Source organism: Leucopleurus acutus (assembly GCF_964270905.1).
Source record: "Leucopleurus acutus genome assembly, chromosome: 12".
NCBI classification, from domain to species: domain Eukaryota; kingdom Metazoa; phylum Chordata; class Mammalia; order Artiodactyla; family Delphinidae; genus Leucopleurus; species Leucopleurus acutus.
Genome location: NC_139154.1, coordinates 18,883,193 through 18,896,433, shown reverse-complemented (window position 1 = coordinate 18,896,433; position 13,241 = coordinate 18,883,193). Strand labels below are relative to the sequence as shown.

General features: G+C 41.9%; 1 protein-coding gene across 1 annotated transcript in view; it reads left to right on the top strand.

The window, feature by feature from the left end:
* CRACDL (CRACD like) overlaps positions 1-13,241 on the top strand; it is a gene marked incomplete at its 3' end in the record, with an annotated part of 64,393 nt that overhangs the window by 3,665 nt on the left and 47,487 nt on the right. The window lies entirely within an intron of this gene.

The following is a 13,241-nucleotide window of genomic DNA, read 5'->3' as shown; positions in this document are numbered from 1 at the left end:
TTTGAAATGATGGTTTTGTAAATGTCGCTAATAGATTTGTTTTATTCTAATAATCTGAAAATGTCTAAACTAACGTTTTTGAAATCTCATATGAAAGCATTCATTTCTAGGTGAGTGAAAACAGGTAACTCCTGTGAAAGCTGTCATGAATCACAGTCTGAGACATGAGCTTTGTTGAGGAGCATTCATGTAGACGTAGGCTGCATACGTGAACAGAGGTTCCTGTGTGTGTGTTGTGTATACATGTATACACGGTATATAGGTATATGATGCATTGGCCAGCTATATGCATTCCCAGCTGAGTAACTTATCAATGTGTCCATTCACAAGGACTCTAACTACCACAAAATCAACTGTTACATAAGTTTCAAAAAGTGGTGTAGTTTATCTTACATAAGATATTATTTATATGCTTATAAACTGTGCCGTTTGTCTTGCGGATGACTAAGTTTGTTTGAATGAAGCTCTGCTGTTTCTCTGCAAAGAAACAGCCCAGCCAGTTGTGGTCCACTGCCTTGTTCTCTTTGGGTGCCCCAACTGTCCCTGCCCAGCTGTGGCCGAAGGGAAGCCGGAGGATGGGAGCAAGGCACCTGGAGCAGAGACGTCCTCTGCATCCATATTCCTTGACTCCCAAAGGCTCTGCATGGTTATAGAGCACCTGATGTCTAAAGGGGGACAATGGACAAGAAGAACTCAGGCTAAAGAAATGTGACATTGTTTAGCTAAGTCATGGATTTAGAAGGACGTCTCTCCTCAAGACATTGGAGTACTATGTGGTCTTGGGAACAGTGATTGGGTAGTTGATGCTGTGTCATTTTTATCAGGAGGTGAATCCTTTCTAACAAGTGTTATAAATGCTTCTGGTTCATTCGCTCACTCATTCATTCATTTAACGATCTTTATTAAGGACCTCCTGTGTGGCAGTACCATGCTGGTACATGGTCCCTATTCTCAAGGAGTTAGTCTTCAAGTTTTACATCCTTAGCCAGATAGGGGATGACTGACTTCTCTAGGCCAAGCCAAATTTTAGTATTTTAATAAGATAATCAATTATAGGTCGATAGGAAACTGACCGCCCAGTAAGTTCCTTTGTTTCCCTCCTGCTATCCTCCGAGCGCTGTGACTCAGTGTCTGAGTTCTTGGCTTTCAGCCCTTCACTCATCCGATTTCCTTGCTACTTTTTAAAAAATTGAAGTATAGTTGATTTACAATGTTGTGTTAGTTTCTGGTGTACAACAAAGTGATTCAGTTATATATATATATGTGTGTGTGTGTGTGTGTGTGTGTGTGTGTGTGTATATATGTATATACTTTTTCATATTCTTTTCCATTATGATTTATTATAGGATATTGAATATAGTTCCCTGTGCTATACAGTAGGACCTCTTTGTTTATCTATTTTATTTATCGTAGTTTGTATCTGCTAATCCCAAACTCCTAATTTATCCCTCCCCCACCCCCTTTCCCCTTTGGTAACCATAAGTTTGTTTCCTATGTCTGTGAGTCTGTTTCTGTTTCATAAATAAGTTCATTTGCACATATAAGTGGTATATGGTATTTGTCTTTCTCTTTCTGACTTACTTCACTTAGTATGGTAATCTCTGGGTCCATCCATGTTGCTGCAAATGGCATTATTTCATTTTTTATGTCTGAGTAATATCCATTGTATATATATATACACCACATCTTCTTTATTCATTCATCTGTTGGTGGACATTTAGGTTGCTTCCCTGTCATGGCTATTATAAATAGTGCTGCAGTGAACACTGGGGTGCATGTATCTTTTCAAAGTATAGTTTTCTCCAGATTTATGCGCAGGAGTGGGATTGCTGGATCATACGGTAACTCTAATTTTAGGTTTTTAAGGAAACTCCATACTGTTTTCCACAGTGGCTGCACCAATTTACATTCCCACCAACAGTGCAAGAGGGTTCCCTTTTCTCCACATCCTCTCCAGCATTTGTTATTTGTAGACTTTGTAATGATGTCCATTCTGACCGGTGTGAGATGGTACCTCATTGTAGTTTTGATTTGCATTTCTCTAGTAATTAGCGATGCTGAGCATCTTTTCTTGTACTTATTGGCCACCTGTGTGTCTTCTTTGGAGAAATGTCTATTTAGGTCTTCTGCCCAGTTTTAGATTGGGTTGTTTTGTTGTTGTTGCTGTTATTGAGTTGTATGAGCTGTTTGTATATTTTAGAACTTACGCCCTTGTTGGTTGCATCATTTGCAAATATTTTATCCCAGTCCGTAGGTTGTCTTTTCGTTTTGTTTATGGTTTCCTTTGCTGTGCAAAAGCTTATAAGTTTGATTAGGTTCCATTTGTTTATCTTTGCTCTTATTTCTGTTGCCTTGGAGACTGACCTAAGAAAACATTGGTACGGTTTATGTCAGAGAATATTTTGCCTATGTTCTCTTCTAGGAGTTTTATGGTGTCATGTCTTGTATTTCAGTCTTTAAGCCATTTTGAGTTTATTTTTTTGTATGGTGTGAGGGTGTGTTCTAACTGCATTGATTTACATGCAGCTGTTCAGCTTTCCCAACACCACTTGCTGAAGAGAGAGACTGTCTTTCCCCCATTGTATATTCTTGCCTCCTTTGTTATAGTTTAATTGACCGTAGGTGTGTGGGTTTATTTCTGGGGGACTTCTTTGCTTTCTTTTCTCCCCTATGTCAGAGTGGATCTACCCTTCCCGACAGGTGGACGGAGCAGGTTTTGCACAGAAACATCGAGGTGTCTACTCTGAAGGGCAGGAGGTCCCCTGGCACCCTCGAGGAGACATGACTGTGGAGAGGTCCACTGCCAATGCCCCTGCCACCTTGGGGTGGGAGCAGAGGTCAAGCCTTCTGCTCTTGAGGATAAAAGTATCTATCATGAGACAGTAAAGCTGGCACAATTTTCAAGCAGAGATTTCTCACAGGAACTTTGCAAGCCTTACACATTCCGTTGCCTCAGTAATGTGAAACTTATTTTTCTAAAAAAAGGTACAGGCAGATCCTGGTGTGACTCACTAGAGAACAATAGTCAAGTCCCAGTTTATTTTCGTCTTTTTCCCCAAGAAAAGGAAAAGTTAGTTAAAGGTATAGGGAAGGTAAGCAGGCTTAAATCCAGAAAGGGGAACCAGATCACAGAATCGTGCAAACAGAGGTGTGATGAAAACTGGTGAGTGCTCTGAACAAAAGGTTCAGGGCTTCTCACTGTGCATTGTGGGAGGTGCAGGCTCCTCAGATCAGACCCCTGGGGGGATGTGGAAGTGAAGCTGGTACCTGAGGGCTGAGTGGGAGTTGATAGAAGGAAGTGGAGTGTAAGAACAGGGAAGAGCATTCAAGCCGAGGGAGCAATGTCTGTAAAGGTCCTGGGCTGGAAGGAAGTGAAGCCTGTGGGTCAGGGAGAGCAGGGCAGGCACATTCCTGCCAGTTGTGTACAGGGCGTCTGGTTGAGATCCAGACAACCTGCTAGTCTCGTCCACGTTTAGGTTTACTCACATATACTGCCCTCCATTCCTCCAGGCTTCCATCTGAGATCATATCCTCCTTCCCTTAATATCTGCTTTACTGTGGGATTGCTGGCGACACATTGTATCATGACGTCTTTTCCGAAGATGTCTTTATTTTACCTTTTTTTCTGGTCACGCTTTTTTCCAGCAGCTTTATTGGCATATAATTTACCTACCGGAAAGTTCACCTGTTAGGAGTGTGCAGTCAATAGGTTTTAGTATATTTACAGAGTTGTGCAACTATGAACATAATCTAATTTTAGAACATACTCATCTCCCCCAAGGAAACCTTGTGCTCATTAGGTGTCACTTCCCTTTCTGCCTCCCTCCCCTAGCACTCTACTCCCCAGTCGTAGGTGAACAGGAATCTGTTTGTCTTTCTCAATGGACTTGCCTATTCTGGGTGTTTTATAGACATGGAATCATTCAGTATGTGGCCTTTTGTGTCTGGCTTCTTTCACTTAGCATAATGTGTGCAAGGTTAATCCATACTGTAGCACGTATCAGCGCATCATTCCTTTTTACGACTGAATAATATTCCATCCTATGTATGTACCACATTTTAAATGTATTCATCAATTGTTGGGCTATTTCTACCTTCTGATTATTATAAATAATGCTGAACATTGGTGTATACGTTTCTGTGTGCGTTTTTCCCCATTTTTTATTGTTGTAAAATACACATGACATAAAATTTAACATCTTAACCATTTTAAAGGGTATAAGTTCAGTGGTATTAAGTACATCCATCCTGTGCCACCATCACCACCATCCATCTCCAGAACTCTTTTCATCTTGCAGAACAGAAACTCTGTACTCATTAAACTACCCCTCCTTCCACCTTCCCCCAGCCCCTGGCAACCGCCATTCTGCTTTCTGTCTCTATGATTTTGACTCCTCTAAATAAATAGTGGAATCATTCAGCATTTGTCTTTTTGCAACTGGTTTATTTTGCTTAGCATAACGTCCTCAAGGTTCATCCACGTGGTAGCAGAGTACAGAATTTCCTTCCTTTTTACAACTTATAAAGAGAGACTTGCTTCTGTCATTTTGCTATTTGTTTTCTCTATGCCTTATAGATTTTTTATCCTTCATTTCCTGCATTACTGTCCTCCCTTGTGTTTAGTTGATTTTTTTTGTAGTGAAACTTTTAAGTTCCTTTCTCATTTCCTTCTGTGTGTGTTCTACAGCAATTTTCTTTGTGGTTACCATAGGGACTACATTTAACATCCTAAAGTTATAACACTCTAATTTGGATTTATACCAGCTTAGCTTCCGTGACACACAGAACCTCTGCTCCTCTACATCTCTGTTCCTCTTGCTTTCAGTTGTTGATGCCACTAAATAACATCTTTAAACATTGTGTGTGCAGACACATAAATTAATAATTTGAAAAAATACAGTAACCTCTTAAATTAGGTAGCAAATAAAATGTGAAGTTACAAACCAAAGTTACAGTAATACTAGCTTTTAGACAACTAATTGCTTTTTTTTTTTTTAGCATGGATGGGTACTCCAGTGGCTTTATTAACTCTTTTCCGGGGATGGCAGGACCTTGTAGCTGGAGATGAATTGCTTTTTAAAAATGTATTAGTCTCTTAAATTGTGTAGAAAACAAAAAGTGGAGTCACAAACCATTGTTACAGTAATGCAGTTGACCCTTGAACAATGTTGGTGTTAGGGACACCAACCCTCCACGCAGTCCAGAATCCGAGTCTAACTTTACACTTGGCCCTTCATATCTGTGGCTCTGCATCCAGGGATTCAACCAGCCATGGACTGTGTAGTACTGTAGTACATACTTATTGAAAAAATTCACATTTAAGTGGACCTGGGCAATTCACACCCATGTTGTTCAAGGGTAACTGTACTAGCTTTTATAATTGCCCATGTATTTACCATGTATATAGTTACCATTTTATAATTGCCATGTATTCACCTTTACTGAGCTTTTTTAAGTTAGTTTTTTTTAAATAGAAGTATAGTTGATTTTTAATATTATGTTACAGGTGTACAATATAGTGGTTCACAATTTTTAAAGTTTACACTCCATTGATTATAAAACATTGGCTATATTCCCTGTGTTGTACAATATATCCTTGTAGCTTATTTTATATCTAATAGCTTGTACCTCTTAATCCCTTACCCCCATATTGCCCCTCCCCCCTTCCGCACCGTAACCACTCATTTGTTCTCTGTATCTATGAGTCTGCTTCTTTTTTGTTATATTCACTAGTTTGTTGTATTTTTAGATTCCACATATAAGTGGTATCATACAATATTTGTCTTTCTCTGTCTGACTTATTTCACTTAGCGTAATACCCTCCAGGTCCATCCATGTTGCTGCAAATGGCAAAGTTTCATTCTTTTTTATGGCTGAGAAGTATTCCATTCTGTATACATACCACATATTCTTTATCCATTTTTAAAATATGGTGTAAAGTTACTGTCTAGTTCCCTTTCATTCCAACCTGCAGGACTCCCTTGAACATTTCTCACAGGGCAGGTGTAGTGGTAACAAACTCCCTCAGCTTTTATTTATCTGGAAATGTCTTAATTTCTCCCTTACTTTTGAAAGATGGCTTTGCCATGTACAGGGTTCTCGGTTGACTTATTTTTTTTCCTTTTAGCACTTTGAATAGATGGCCTCCTGCCTTCTACCCTCCAGAGTTTCTGATGAGAAACCTGCTGATAATCTTATTGAGGATTCCTTGTGTGTGATGATTTGCTTCTCTCTTGCTGCTTGCAAGATTCTTTATCTTTGGCTTTCAACAGTTTGATTATAACGTATCTCAATTCATTGAGCTCCTTAGATGTTTACATTCATGTCTTTCATCAAATTTGGGAAATTTGGGGCCATTAAGTTTTCAAATATTCTCTCTGCCCCTCTTTCTCCCCTCTCCTCCTTCTGGGACTCCTACAGTGTATTTTGATCCAATTGATGGTGTCTTACACGTCCCTTATGCTCTGTTCACTTTATCCATGTCCTATCTTCAAGATTTCTGATGTTTTCTTCTACCAGCTGAAATCTGCCTTTGAAACCCTCTAGTGAATCTTTCATTTCAGTGATTATTATTATTTTTAGCTCCAGATTTTTTTTTGCTTCCTTTTAAGGTTTTCTACCTTTTTATTGATATTTCTATTTGTTCATACATTATTTGCTTCACTTTCTCTGCATCTTTAGTTCTCTGAGCATCTTTAAGAGAGTTGTTTTAAAGTCTTTGTCTAGTATATTTGCCACCAGATCTTTTTCAGATTGAAAACTGGACATTTGAATCTAATAATGTGGTAACCCTGGAAATCGGATTCTCCCCCTTCCTCTGGGTTTGCTGGGCTTTATGTTTGTGCCAAGGATCAGCCTAAACTGTAATCGTAAGGTCTTCTCAGATCTTTTCTAAGCCTGTGCCTTTCCCTGGGCATATACAGTAACTTTCTCATTTGTCCCATATATACAGTTTGCTTTTGAATGCCCCAGTACTTAATGTCTGGCTCCCAAAAGGGGAAGAGAGAAGACTGAAGTGGGGGAGGAGACATGAAGCACCAGCCCAGGCCTTTAAAGCTCCTGGAAGTTAGTGCAGCTAGAAGGGGAGGGGCTTGCAACAGTAAGGGGAGGTGCAGCAATAGTGGCGGCCCACCTCTTTGTCTGCAACTCTGTCGTCATAAGCATTAATCACAGCACAGATCCCCAGTATTTGGAGAGCAGGGTCCTTTTTGCCCACCATGGTTCCCTTCAAGCTGTGTGCAAGCTGCTCTAGGAACAGATTCGTGGCTGCCTGTGGGGGGGGGGGGGGGGCGGTAGGGAGTGGGGGTGAGTAGATGCTATTGAGCTAAGAGCTGAAATTGACTGAAATTAACTGCAATTTCCATACCAACCTTCCAGAGGAAGTTGCAAGCCTTAAATGGACTCCAAAATAGTTACCTTAAACAGATTCTGCCAGTGTGGTTGTTTTCTAAGTGGGAGGCAGATTCCTGGTGCCTCCTACTCCACTGTTTCCCTAGACTCTTCCATGGACATATGTGTTTATTTCTCTAGGGTAAACACGTAGGAATGGAATTGTCAGACTGTATGGTATCTTTATGTTTTGTGGGTTTTTTTTTTAGGAACTGTTTTCTGAAGTGGCTATAACATTTTGCATTCCCATCAGCAATGAATTAGCGTTCCAATTGCTCCATGTCCTTGCAAACACTTGTGACTGTCTATCTCTCTGATTAGAGCCATTCTAGTGAGTGCGAAGTAGTATCTCACTTTGGTTTGGCTTTGCAGTTTCCTGATGATTAATTATGTTGAACATCTTCTCATATGCTTATTGGCCATTTGTTTGCCTTTCTTGTACAAGTATCTGTTTAAATCCTTCATCTGTTTTAAAATGGATGTCTTTTATTATTGAGTTATAAGAATTATTTATATATTCTGGGTACAAATCCCTATATTGCAGATATATGATTTGCAAATATTTTTCCCAGTCTGTGAGCTGCCTTTACACTTTCTTGATAGATTAGATTTGAAACAAAAAGTTTATACATTTGATAAAGTCCAGCTTATCTGTCTTCCCTTTTGGTGTTGCATATGAGTAATCATTGCCTAACCCAAGATCACAGATTTATTCCAATGTTTTCTTCAAAGAGTTTTCTAGGTTTAGCGCTTACATTTAAGTCTATGATTCACAGTGAGGTAATTTTTATGTATAGCGTGAGGTAGGAGTACAAATTATGTTTTGGATGTGAATGTCCAGTTGTTCCAGCATTTGTTGAAAAGACTGATTCTTCCCACATTGAATTGTCTTGGCACCCACGTTGAAAATCTTTTGGCCATGAACATATTTTATTTCTGGACCCTGAATTCTGTTAATCTGTATGTATATCTCTGTGCCAGTACCATGCATTCTTTTTTTTTTTTTTGCGGTACGCGGGCCTCTCACTGTTGTGGCCTCTCCCGTTGCAGAGCACAGGCTCCGGACGCGCAGGCTCAGCGGCCATGGCTCACGGGCCCAGCTGCTCCGCGGCATGTGGGATCTTCCCGGACCGGGGCACGAACCCGTGTCCCCTGCATCGGCAGGCGGACTCTCAGCCACTGCGCCACCAGGGAAGCCCTACCATGCATTCATGATTGCTGTGGACTTGTAGTCAGTTTTGAAACTGCGAAATGCGAGTCCTCCATCTTTGTTTTTCTCTTTCAAGATTGTTTTGGGCCCTTCGTATTTCCATACGAAATTTCAGATCAACTTGTCAATTTCTGCAAAAAGCCATCTGGGATTTTGATAAGGGAATGCATTGAATCTGTGTATCAATTTGGGGAGTATTGCTGTGTTAAACATATTCAGTTTCTGATCTGTGAACACAGGATAGCTTTCCACTTATTGATGTCTTCTTTAATTTCTGTCAACAATGTTTTGTAGTTTTCAGAGTACAAGTATTCTGCCTCCTTGGCTAAATTTATTCCTGAGTAGTTTATTTTTGTATGCTATTGTAAATGGAATTGTTCTCTTAACTTCATTTTTGGCTTGTTTACTGCTGGTAAGAGAGCAATGGATGTGACAGGCATAGAAGCTCACAGCCTTGGAAGTGAGGGGAGTGGTCGGCAGACACCTAACAAACAAGTTGCTGTTGACAGCTGTGGTGAGCATTGTGAAGACAGGTACAGGGGGGCTGAGACAGAATACCACAGAGATGCAAGCAGGGCCTGGAGGGTGGTGTGGAATGCGTGGGTCTGTAGGGGTGGACACTAAGGTTTTTGTATACAATTACGGGCTCAGAGGTATGTAATCAGGATACAGATCTTTTGCTTTGCATTGTGTAAATAAGTGTAATGGATGGGTACCTTTAAAATACCATATTAAAATCTGTTCTCATTCTTCGCGTGAATAAACTTCTGTAGAATTTTTCAGTATAAGCTGCAACTAATGATGGAATTCTGCTGGAAGCTGGGGAGAAGCCTCTGGTGAATTAGGGTTCAGAGAGAGGCGGTGGGGCAGCCCTCACAAGGATCCTTCTTTGGATCCAGAACGCCCCTGAATCCTGTTAGGCGCCCAGATGCACACTGATGAGTGCTGTGCAGAGGGGTCTGGAGGCTCAGCACCCTTTTGAGTTAACTAGAACCCCTGAAGAGGCCCCCTCAGGTCCAGGTTTAAAGAACCAGTTTTCCTGTACTTGGACTTGAGCTGTCAGAGCAACGGGGTGGGATGGTGGAGGGCAGAAGTTGGTTGAGGGGACATTGGGGCCACTTGACTTGAACTTTGAGTTACAGCGAGAAGCAGAAGGGGTGCTGGGAGATACTGGTTATTTGCCACATTGCCTTCCTAATTATGGGTCTCCTTCTGGCTTTTTCTTCAATTTTGCTCGGGTTGGGGAACATGTATTCAGCACGGCAAGTTATTGGGCTCAACAGAGAAGACGTTCCCTTGTAACAGCTGCGGCGTGTTTGCACCTGGAGCATTCGAGTGCAGGGGACGGTCCTCCATCCGCACAGCCCGCAGTCCCAGGTGGAGGGCGTTCCTCCGGGGCCTGGAATATCTTTCTGTCAGTTCCTTGGCAACAGTTTCATTCACGGTCCGTCGGGCTGCGGAGCCTTGCGAAGGTCAGGGGTCATCTAGGAGCCCAGGTGTCTTCATCTTTGATACTGGTGGCTCCAAAGCGAGCCGTTTGCCCAAGGAGACTGTGCCTACGTGAGACAGCATGGCCAGTCCCTAGGGCGTGCCGGTGATGTGTGTTCTTGTCTGCAATCGTGCAGAGGCGTGAGCCCATGGTGAGAAACGAGATGCAGAAAGCGACAGCTCTTCTCAGCGGGTGCTTGTATGTGCTGTGTTCTCAGTCCCATTTCGTTAAAGTGTTACTGCCCCCATTTTGTAAACCAGGGAACAGAGGCTCCGCCCTGGTACGTGGTGGGATGCGGCTTCAGCTCCAGCACTGCCTCACTTCCAAGTCTTTCCCGTTTCCTCCGCATCATACTGCACTCCTATGAGTAAGAAGCTGTTTGGAACCTCAAGCGTGAGCAGGCTTTCAAACCTCACACGTTGGGTGAGGCTGACTTGTCGTCCCTTGGTCTGGGGGGTGGCTTTTGCCTCTGAGCGCGAGTTCATCAGCAGCCTCGGCCTCTCGTGCTGCTTTCTGCTCCTGGGCCCCCGCCGAGAACACACCTTCCAGCAAGGTGAGGACCGGGCCATCCTCTGGTGTCTCCCGCTCACCCTCCCACCTGCTCCTGAGTCCTCTGCCCTGTGCACAGGGCTTTATCACAGCCACATTGTTCAATCCAGGGAGAAGCGTTTCTGAGCTCCTGGGTCTACTCCACACTCAGCGGGATGGGCGCCCTCCTGTACACCCACCTCCGAGGTTGTGCACACGCTCACATACACTTGCATGTTCTCAGCACTTCCTGGCAAGGAACATTTTGTAAACTGTGCAGAAGTGGACATTTTGAGGGTAACCTCATGGTTTCTTAGGAGTGTTAGCTGATGAATCATGGCAGCCTCAACCCACCCCCACCCCCTGCTGACTAAGATGCCCTGTCAGACCCCATGGATGGTCTCCTGGGGCTCCTTCAGCCTCTGAGCCTGGCCTGATGCTGGACAGGGGCTGCTTGGCAGGCAGAGCCATCTCCGTGGGAGATTGGTGTCCTTTGGATTTCCCAGCTTCCCTTAAGCCCCTCTGGGGACAGCTCAGGATGCTCCACCGCACTGGGTCAGCACGTGCAAGAGGCAGGGACCAAGTTGGTCTCATCCATCGCTGTATCCCCAGGCCTCATAAGTGCCTGCCCACCCTGCATATGCAGTCAGTATGGGTATATAGGTTGGTGTCTCTGCCTCACTACTTTGGGCCAGTTAATAAACTTACCTGGTACATAATACATGTTCTCATTTCCAGAATGGGAATACTTAGAGTTCTTGGAGATGAAATGAGACAATCAGATGATATGCTGCATGCTTGATAAGTAATTGCAGCTGTTAACTCCAAATTCAAGCGAGAGAAACCTCAAGCACTTGTACTTTCTAGCTCAGCGGCAACCATAGAAGATGGTACCCAGGGTAGTAGTTGGTGACTCTTAACCAGCTCTGACCACTTTTACTCTCCTTGCTCCTTGCATTGCTCCTTCTCTACTGCCTCTTCCTTCGAATCCTCTGGTAGCCGCCCCATCCCCTATAGTAACATCAAGCGGCAGGATACTGTGGGATCAGGGATTCTGATAAAGATTGCATTAAATCTGTAGATTGCTTTGGGTAGCGTGGACGTCATAACAACAAGAAGTCTTTCAATCTATGAACGTGGGATGTCTTCCCATTTATTGGCATTATTTTCAATCTTTCATCAACATTTTCTAGTTTGCAGGATATAAGTCTTTTGTCTCTTTGGTTAAATTTATTCCTTAGTGCTTTATTCTTTCTGATGCTATTGTAAATGGAATTATTTTCTTAATTCCCTTTTGGGATTGTTCATTGTTAGTTTATAGAGACAACTGATGAGTGTGTGTTCATTTTGTGTTCTGCAACTTTGCTGAATTCATTTGTTCTAACAGTTCTGTGTGTGTGCGGTGTGGCAGGGATCTTTAGGATTTTGTACATGTGAGATCATGTCACATGTGAACAGAGATCATTTTACTTCCTCCTTTTCAACTTAGATGCCCTTTATTTATTTTCCTTGCCTATGTGCTCTGGCTAGAACTTCAGTGCTGTGTTGAATAGATGTGGTGAGAGTGTCTTGTTCCTGATCTTAGAGGAAAAACTTCAGGTTTTTCAGTGTTGAGTATGATGTTAGCTGTGGCCTTTTTATATATGGCTTTTATTATGCTGAGGTAGTTTTTCTCTATTTCTAGGTTTTTGAGCGCTTTTTTTTTTTTATCACAAAAGGGTGTTGAATTTTGTCAGATGGTTTTTCTGCATCAGTTGAGATGATTTGTGTGTGTGGTGTTTTTCTGCTTCATTCTGTTGATCCAACATTTTTGTAAAGCCAAATTATATCAGAATCAAGAAGCAAGGCTAATGAAGGTTTGTTCCCCTTTTAAGGAATTGGCTGGTCAGGGATGGGGCAGTTTGACATTAATATTAAAGGAGACCTAAATATTAGACCCAGCTCTAGCAAAGACCTGCATCTTCTTTCCTCTGTTAATTTTTTTTAAAATTTTTCCCATCATTTCCCATATGTACTGTGTGCAAGTGGCAAATGTTAATTGGTTAATTAAATATTTTAGCTCCCTTTTAAAGTACGAGAATTCATAGTAATTGCCAATAAGGAATAGCTTTCCAAGTAAATGAGGAGTTAGTCTGTGTGGGATAGAATGTGCTGTTTAAAAGTCAGTTGTGGAAAGCAGGGACGCAGCTCAATACTCTGTAGCAGGAATACTGACCAGTAATCATTTATTTGATTTCCATGAAGAGTCAGAAATTTTTAATCTGGGGAGAAGGCAAGTCCCTATGGATGAAATGATACTGGTATGTGGAATGATTCGCTTTGAAATAACCTAGTTAGCGGGGAGTGGAGAAGGGGTAAAAATGAACAAGAGTCCCCATGTTTTAAATTCATTATACATTCTCTGTACTTTTATATCTGTTTGAAATTTTTCATAAAAAGTTCAAAAAAGAAACAATATAAATAAGTGATGGTACAGCATAATATCAAAACATTATGTAGCCATTACAATAACATCAAGAATTTTACTGATGTGGGATAAGAAAATCAGGAACTCAGTCTTACTAATAAGATAGTGCATGTGTGCTTGTGCACATAAATATTTGCGTAAAAGATATTGGAAGGAAA